This window comes from Montipora capricornis, chromosome 3, assembly GCF_036669925.1.
Source record: "Montipora capricornis isolate CH-2021 chromosome 3, ASM3666992v2, whole genome shotgun sequence".
Lineage (NCBI taxonomy): Eukaryota > Metazoa > Cnidaria > Anthozoa > Scleractinia > Acroporidae > Montipora > Montipora capricornis.
In genome coordinates this window covers 60,327,480-60,336,182 of record NC_090885.1, presented here as the reverse complement: position 1 = coordinate 60,336,182, position 8,703 = coordinate 60,327,480, and the positions used below count along the sequence as shown (strand labels likewise).

At 44.7% G+C, this 8,703-nt stretch overlaps 1 pseudogene; it reads left to right on the top strand.

The window, feature by feature from the left end:
- Positions 1–824: 824 nt before the first annotated feature.
- Positions 825–8,499, top strand: LOC138042636 (uncharacterized; annotated as a pseudogene).
- Positions 8,500–8,703: the final 204 nt, after the last annotated feature.

Here is an 8,703-nt window from a genome sequence, read left to right as displayed (position 1 = left end):
TCATAGGACTCCTTGTACTTGAGTCGAAGTGATTTCTTTTCGCGAAGTTCGTAATTTAACAAATCTTCCTTGAAACGGCGGCAAGCTCGTGTTTCCTGAAAATCTTGTCTGCTTAACTTGAAATCCAGAAACTTTGGATAAATGTGGAATAGTCTGCATTTCTGTAGGAAAGTAATGTCGAGTGCCACTTTGTTATACCGGGAGATATCTTTTTCATATCTTCGTACCGTTTTCATCGTGTCATGGCCATACCGCTCATGGATGGTCTCATAAAAATTCTTTGACTTGGGCCATTTTAGTTTCAATAGGAATAAAACGCAAACAGCGGTTACAAACATTTGCTTGAAATGCATAACTTATAGTCTTTTTTCCCTTACAAAGCTAAACTAGCTCCTTCCTTCAGGTCAAAAGTAGTGTACACAGCAAACTGCTGGGATTGCAATGATTTCTACATAGGGAAAACGAAACGCCGATTACGTGACAGAAAAACAGAACATTTTAAAGCCCTAACTACAAATTGTCACGAATCTGCAATTGCTTATCATGTTTTCTTAACCAACCATAGAATTAAGTGGGATCATTTTGAAGTATTAGCAACTGGTCGATCAGACATGCATTGCAAAATTAAAGAGAGTTTTAATGATTAACTAATAAGGCCCGGTTCAAACGTCGAACTTTTCATGAGCCGAACTTAATAACTGTTTGGGTCGACCCAAATGATTAGGTTCGACGGTTGATTCAGACGTCGAACTTAATTCGTCGTAGTTAATTTACGAGCTCTACAATAGCCAGCGGTCAGTCAGTTGTTAAATACCCAAACAAACATGGCGGAGGTTCCAGAAGGTTGTGATTTGCGAGGTGATTTGCGACGAAGAGCTTTTATTTTTCGTGCCATCCGGGAGGGGAGGAAACGGAGAAAAATGCTACGAGGTTTCTTGCATGCGCATGTTGTCATCACAAGAAGGCAATTTATGATGAATATATGTGTTATCGGCCTCACGAAAAAGTGCAACACCAGTCAACAATCGTTCGTTTAGGTGGCTCCCGAGAAATATGGGATGGTTTAACCTAGTTTGGAGCACGTATTCCGATGAACGATTCAAGAAAACGTTTAGGATCTCACGTGCAACATTCCAGTTTATACTGCAACGAATCAGACATGTTCTAGATAGAGATACTGTGACCGAAGAGCCGATATCCCCAGAATTCAGGTTGGCCATTGCTCTGTATCGTTTTTCAAGGGGAGATTACTATTATACGATAGCGGAAATGACAGGACTGGGGGTGTCAACCGTGTGTGCGATTGTCAATGAAGTCACACGAGCAATTGTGGACAACTTGTGGGACGAATGTGTTGGCCAGCAACTGCCAAAGAGTGAGGAACAAATTAAGGAGAAGATAGTTGATATGGAGGAACAGTGGCAATTTTGTTGTTGTTGGGCTGCAGTTGATGGATGCCATTTACCTATCAAATGCCCGCCTGGGAATTTTTCTTGTAAGGAATACTACAAGTTCAAAAACTTCTATTCAATAGTGTTAATGGCAATGGTGGACTCCAACTTTACATTTGTTTGGGGAACTTGTGGTTTTCCAGGCAATTCTCATGACGCTGTAATATTTCAATCAACAAAGCTGTACTCTGATATAAAAGAAGGCACCTTTATTCCTCAGATAAGTAAGGATGTCAATGGAGTACAAGTACCTCCAGTTGCACTTGGATATTCTGCTTTTTCTTTATCCTCTTGGCTTATGAAGCCATACACAAATGCAGTCCCAACACCAAAACAGTACAACTTTAATTACAGACTGAGTCGGGCAAGGATGGTCACTGAAGGGGCCTTTGGGCAACTCAAAGGTAGATGGCGCATACTGCTGAGGAAATGTGAAAGTAGCACAAGTGAACTCAAAATAGCAGCCCTTGCATGTTTAGTACTTCACTTACCTGAACGCGGGTTTGGCTGTAAAAAGTCAAACCCTGCATAGTAAGCCTTCATTCTTGCTGGGAGACGTTCCATTTGGAGTGTGGCCTGGGCTTTCGTTTTTCATTTTGGAGTGTGGTTTTCTTTCATTCATTTTTTGGAGTGTGGTAAGGTTTTTGTTGTGCTTGTCTTTATTGGTTTTCTTCCTTCTTTTTTTCGGTGACCCTCCCGGGGACTAATGCTCCGCGTTCTGCGGTAACCCGGGGTAAGCCGAGTCTTTTTGTTTTCATTTTTCTCGCTTCCAGGGCTCTTTGAGCCCGCGTTTTTTGGCACTTCATTTAGTCTATCACTGAAGTGCCCTTTTTGGTTTTTAGCGTGGTTTCTACTTTTTTGGTGTGTTGTTTGGTTTCTTGGTGGCTCTTTAGGAAATTTCTTGGGGGTTTTTTGTTTGTTTTCCATTTATTAAGGGTGTTATAATATTTTCGGTTATTTAGTATTTGCTTGGCTTCCCTTTGTGCTTTTTGTCCAAGAGGTTGTTACTTGGTCATTTGTTTCTTGTGAGACATTATTAATAAAATATTTGCTTAGTTGCTCCTTGAGCGGGAAACTATTTAGTGTGACTTGAGTGTTAATTTATCCATAGTTGTAGTATCATATTATATCTTACTATTTCACTGAGGTTACATTTTGAGAAGTAGTGTTATATAAAGCTGAAAATAATTATTTATTAATCTTAGTCCTTTAGCAGCTGCTTAAGGTTTAATCTTAACTTAAGTTTAAAATATTATACTGGTATTTGTAGTTGACTTTAAAATATATTTCCATAATGGTTCCGCGCAACACGCGCACTATTATCGTAAAGTCCGGCTTCCCGGCTGGGACCTCCCATGCCGGGGTTGCCGGCATCATTGCTAAGTCCCTGGGTGGCCTGGTGGATTCAATCCACGTCTGCCCAGGGGGGATAATCCGCATATCTTTCATAGACCCAACTCATAAAAAGACCTATGAGGAGGCCGGGTTCATCTCTTTTGGGGAAGGTCGTTGTAACGTGGTGGTTTCGACCCCTATCACTTTTGTGATGGTATACTTGTTTCCTTTCGAAGGGGGCAACGACCGTGTTAAAGAGGCCTTAAAGTTTTTTGGTGATGTAAAGGAAGTCCGTCACCAGCAGTGGTCGAACGTACCTGGGGTTCATACAGGTACCCGTCTAGTGCGCATAGTGTGCAAACATGATATTCCGCGTAATATTATTATTGACGGTATAAACTGCCGTGTGTGGTACAAAGGTCAACCATTGGTTTGTGATATTTGTAATGATAACCACAAAGCAGCTGACTGCCCGCTCAAGGGTAAATGTAAACGTTGTCATGAGGCTGGGATTTCGTTCGGCATTGCCCAAAGCCTGTGTGGTTTGTTCCAGGAAGACCAGAGACGGACGCGGATAGTGATGATGATATTGTTGATGGCGGGAACGATAATGATAATGATAATGATGTGAATGGTGGGGCTGCGGCTGGTAATGTTGCCGCGCCAGTTGTGTCTAGTGTTGTTGAGCCTGCAGTGGGCTCGGTTGTCCCTGATCCTTCCTCCCTGGTGGCTCCGGCCCCGGGGGTGGGTGTTGCGTCTGGGGAGGGGGTGGGCTCTGCGTCTTTTTCGCAGTGTTCTGGTTCTGTGTTGGGCTCTGAGTCCATGTGTGTGGACGATAGAGACAATGAGCTGGATGAGATGGTGAGCCAGCCGTTGCTGGGCAGTGGGTCGGAGAGGGTTCTGGATCCCTCTCCTAGCCCGGGTTCTGTCAGTGTTTTGGGGGCCTCCACCGGTCAGGTGGGTGTGCCTCAGGAGGAGGTGTTGGATTCCTCCCCTTCTTTTTCTCCCCTTTCGGGGTCTGTATTATCCGTTGAATCATCATCGGGTGTTTCAGAAGATGGGGTGGACTCGGGTGATGATGCTCCGGCCTCTTTGGTGGACTCTAGACCTGTTAGGTCTAAAATTCCGGTCAAAGTTGGGCGTAGTGGTTCGGGGGGGTTGCATCCCCCTCTTGTGTCAAGGGAAGAGACGGCAAGTTTGGTTCAGAAGCTAAAGGCAACTCTTCCGTCATCCACGGATGATCTTGTTGTTTCAGGGCGGGTTGGGGACTCTGCCCAGCCCTCGCCTCCGTTTGCCGTTCCTCTTCCTCCCCGGGTGAGTTCTCGTAGTTCTGGCTCGGGGATGGCTCTCCGTCCGTCCTCTCGTTCTCGGTCCCGTTCCGGGGACGAGAGGCCTTTTCTAAGCCCGGATCCTCATAGGTCTCGTCGTCGTGCTTTTTCGCCTAGCCCTGCTAGGCGCCGTTAATTTTACCGTTGTCTCGCCACCTTTTAGTTTTTTTGTCATGGGTTTGTCACTACTTTTTTGTTATATTATGGCTCTCACTGTAATTTCTGTTAACGTTAATGGGTTGAGGGATGGTGACAAGCGTCTTGGATTTCTCCAGTGGTTGTCCCATCTCTCTCCTTCGGTAGTTTGTCTACAGGAGACCCACGCAGTCTCTAATGATGATCTTCTTTCTTGGTTTTCTCGGTTTGGTTATTTGTGTGCTGGTTCTTTTGGTACAAATCATTCTCGTGGCGTGGTTGTTTTGTATCGTTCGGTTTTGGAGTGTAAGTCTGTTGTTTGCGAGTTTGATGGTCGTTTTGTTTTGGTTGAGTTTTCTCTTCGTGGTTCTGTTTTTCGGCTTGCTTCTATTTATGCTCCTAACCGTAATCCTGATCGTGACGCTTTTTTGGTTCGTTGTGTTGACTCTATCGATCCTGCTGTTCCTACTCTTTTGTGCGGTGATTTCAACACGGTCCTGGACCGTGTTCGGGATCGCCGTGGGTCTTGTCCTTTTGATGTTTCTCGTGAAAGTTCTGCTTTGTTGTCAGCGTTGTTTTCGGATTGTTGTGTGGTGGATATTTGGCGTGAAAGGCACCCAAATGATTCTGCTTTTACCTGGTTCCGGCCCGATGGGGCCCTTGCATCGCGCATTGACCTCATCGGTTGTCCGTATGCTTGGGTGCCTCATGTGTCTTCTGTAGACATTCTACCATGTCCTTTTTCTGATCATTGTGCTATTTCTTTCTCATGGGCTCTCCCCAGCTCCGTTCCTCCGGGTCCGGGGTTGTGGAGGCTCAATCTTTCTGTTCTGGATGAGGCCGAGTATATCGACCTCATCTCAACTTTTTGGTCTTATTGGCAGTCTCGTCAGTCTCTTTTCCTTCCCTTACTAGGTGGTGGGACAGCGGCAAATCCCATATTAAGCGTATAAGTATTAATTATTGTAAAAATCGTGGTAAATGTAAAGTAGTTGAACGTAATATTTTGTCTAGTCTTGCTGCTCATCTTAAAAGTCATATTGATTCTGGTCGTCTTTATTTCCTTCCTGTGTACCTTTCTACTCTGTCTCGTCTTCGTGCTATGGATGTTAAGGTTGCTCGTGGTGCTCAAGTTCGTGCCCGGGCGAGGCGGGTGGAGGAGGGTGAGTCCTCCTCTGTTTACTTCTTCCGGCTCGAAAAGAAAAACGGCACTGACCGTAATATCTCGGCGCTGAGAGCTAGTGATGGTACTTTGGTTACGGATAAGGATGGGTTGTGTGATGTTTTTCGTTCTTTCTATTCGGATCTTTTCTCTGCTGTTCCTTGTGACTCCAATGCTCGTGCTGAGCTTCTTTCTAACATTTCTTCGCCGGGTTCTTCCTTTTGATGATAGTGAGGTGTGCGATAGTCTTCTCAGCCAGGAGGAGTGTTTTGCGGCTCTTCAGGGCATGGCCCGTGGTAAAGCTCCTGGTTGTGATGGCCTTCTCATGGAATTCTATTTAAAATTTTGCCATGTTTTGGGTTTTGATTTAGTTTGTGTTTTGAATTCTGCGTTTGGGTTGGGTTCGTTGTATCGCTCTCAGCGCCGGGGTATCATTACTTTATCATTTAAGAAAGGGGATCGTCTTGATCCCAAAAACTGGCGTCCAATCTCCCTGTTGAATGTCGATTACAAAATTGATTCTCGTTCTATTGCTGCTCGTCTTCTTAAGGTTATTCATTTGGTCGTTGATAAAGATCAGTCTTGTGGTGTTCCTGGCCGTTTTATTGGTGAAAATGTTGCTTTTCTTCGTGATGTTGTTGATTTTTGCTCTTCTTCTGGTGCTCCTGCTGCTCTTCTTTCTCTTGATCAAGAAAAGGCATTCGACAGGGTTGATTGGACGTTCCTTCGTTCTACCTTATATGCCATGGGTTTTGGGCTGTCGTTTGTTGGGTGGGTTAATTTATTTTATAATAATGTGAGTAGTTGTGTTAATGTTAATGGTTATATTTCAAATTCTTTTAAGTTATCTCGTGAGGTGAGGCAGGGATGTCCCCTGTCCCCCCTCCCTTATGTTTTAGTTGCCGAAGTACTTGCCTGTAATATTCGTTCTAGTGGTTTAATTTCTGGTTTGTCTCTTCCTGGTTCTTCGTCTTCTTTGCCTGTTGTTTCTGCCTATGCTGATGACACTACGCTGGTTGTTTCTTCTGTTCCTGGTATTTTGGCTGTCTTTGATGTTTATTCTTTGTACGAGAAGGAGTCTGGGGCTAAATTAAATTATGGTAAATGCGAAGGTTTGTGTTTGGGTGGTTGGAGTGGGCGCACTGACTCACCGGTTAACATTACTTGGTCGTCGGTGAAGGTGTTGGGGGTTGTTCTGGGTCCGGGCAATCTGGAGGAGGACAATTGGAGGCCGCGTATCACCGCGGTGGAAAATGCTTTGAACTCTTGGCGTCAGCGATCGTTATCTTATTAGGGCAAGGCACTTGTTATCAATGCCTTGGCCCTTTCCCGTGTGTGGTACGTAGTCTCTCTTATCCATGTTCCCCGGTGGGTCAGTGTTGAATTAAATACGTTAATTTTTAAATGTTTCTGGAGCGGTAAGCGGGATTTGGTCGCTCGTCGTGTTGTGGTTCAGCCTTCTTGTTTGGGTGGGTTTTCTGTCGTGGATTTTCAGTGTAAGGTTATGGCTCTTCATGTTCAGTGGGTTCGTCGTTTTGTTTCTTCTCCGTCTTCTTGGGTCTCTTTCGTGGTTTTTTGGTTTTCTTCCCGGCTTGCCGCTCCTCCGCATCTTGTTTTTTCTGCTCCGCTTTGTTTTTCTCCGGATTCTCTGCCTCCGTTTTATCGTTCTCTGTTGACTGCTTGGCGGGCGTGTAAAGGATCCCTTACGGCGTCTTCTTTGGGTATTGGTTCGGGTATTGACTTTTGTCCTGTTTCTACTATGTCTACGAAGTCTGCTTAAATGTGAACATTTAACAGAGATATTACCAACTTTTTTGAAGTCTGTAAATGGTTCAAGTTTTCCAGTGAATGCTGTCTCTCCTCATTGTGAGGAGAAGTTCTTTCCTTTGTTTGGTTCTCTTTATTGGTCTTCTACTTTGCGTCAGCTTTTCTTTTTTGATTTGGATCGTCCTGTTATTGATTTATGTTGGAAAGTCTCACATGAGGCCCTTTACACGGCCGAGAGGCTTGCTGGTTTTGGTTATGCTCTTTCTACTGCTTGTTTTTGTTCTGCTCGTGTCGAGTCTCTTTCTCATTTGTTCTTTCACTGTCCTCTGGCTGTCAGTGTTCTGTCGTGGCTTCAATCACTTATGTTCTTGGCTTCTCCTCTTTGTCCTTCTATCTTGGTTCGTCATGCGCGTTTTGGTTTCTCGGCTGATGAGTTGCCTGTGGTTCCTCGGGTTTTTGAATGTTGAATGTCTGCAAGTTTTGTATTTGGGGGGCTCGGAATGATTTTCGTTTTAGGGGTGTTCGTCCCTCGGTTGTTGATGTTATGGAGCGTGTGAAGTCTCGGGTTCGGTTTAATCTCCCTTTGTTTTTCCGTCGTTTCCGGTCTGACCGCCGTCGTCCTTATTTTGTCCGTCAGTGGGGTGCTCGTGGTGTGGTGGCTTCGTTTCAAAATGATGCTCTGGTTGTTCATATTTAAGTTCTGGTTTTGTGTTGTGTTTGCGTGCCCTGGCCGTTTTTCTGGGATGAACCAACGTCTTGGCGTTGGGTGAGTCTGTTGACGGGTGGCCTTTTATTGGTCACTCTTCACCCTTGTGCTGGGTCGTGCTCGTTTTGGTTTGTCTAGGTGTTTTTGAGTCTTTTTTGTCGTTTTGTCGAATTGTCATTTAGGAGTGTAAGTCAGGCGAGGCATCTCCTAGATGCAATTCTTCGTTTTGTCTGTTTGTCTTTTGTTAATTGTTGGTAGGGGCGGGGTTCGATTCCCCGGCGAAGTTCGCGTGTTGGTGCACCCCCGTTTGAGGTGAACCGTTGTGTTTGACGGATTCGTCGTTATGTCTGGCGGCCATTGCACTCACCCTACCGGGGGGCCAGCCATTCGCCTTAAATACAAAAAACATTGCCAAGAAAATTGGACTTGACAATTGACCCGGTCACCAATCAGAGACGCAGTAGGGCGAAGGTAAGGGAACTGCTTCAAATGAGGGAATGTGAGAAGATCAAAGACACTTGCTATCAAGGTTTACTTGTTCGAGATGCTCTTGCTGAGACATTTTGGTTAGAGAAAGAAACTGGTATCATCAAGTAAGCAGACCTAAACTGGGTTTTAAGTTTATTCATGTATCATACAGTAATTCTACCAAAGTAGATGTACCGGTAACAGTGATTACACTTCATGAAAGAAGTGTGTTGAGTTATGACTTGTAGGAATCACAGAGGATGTAAGATGAGGCACAAGGATTGTCAGAAAATTTGTTTCATTATATGTAAGCTATTAATTTTGATAGGTAGGAAGACTTGTTATCATGTG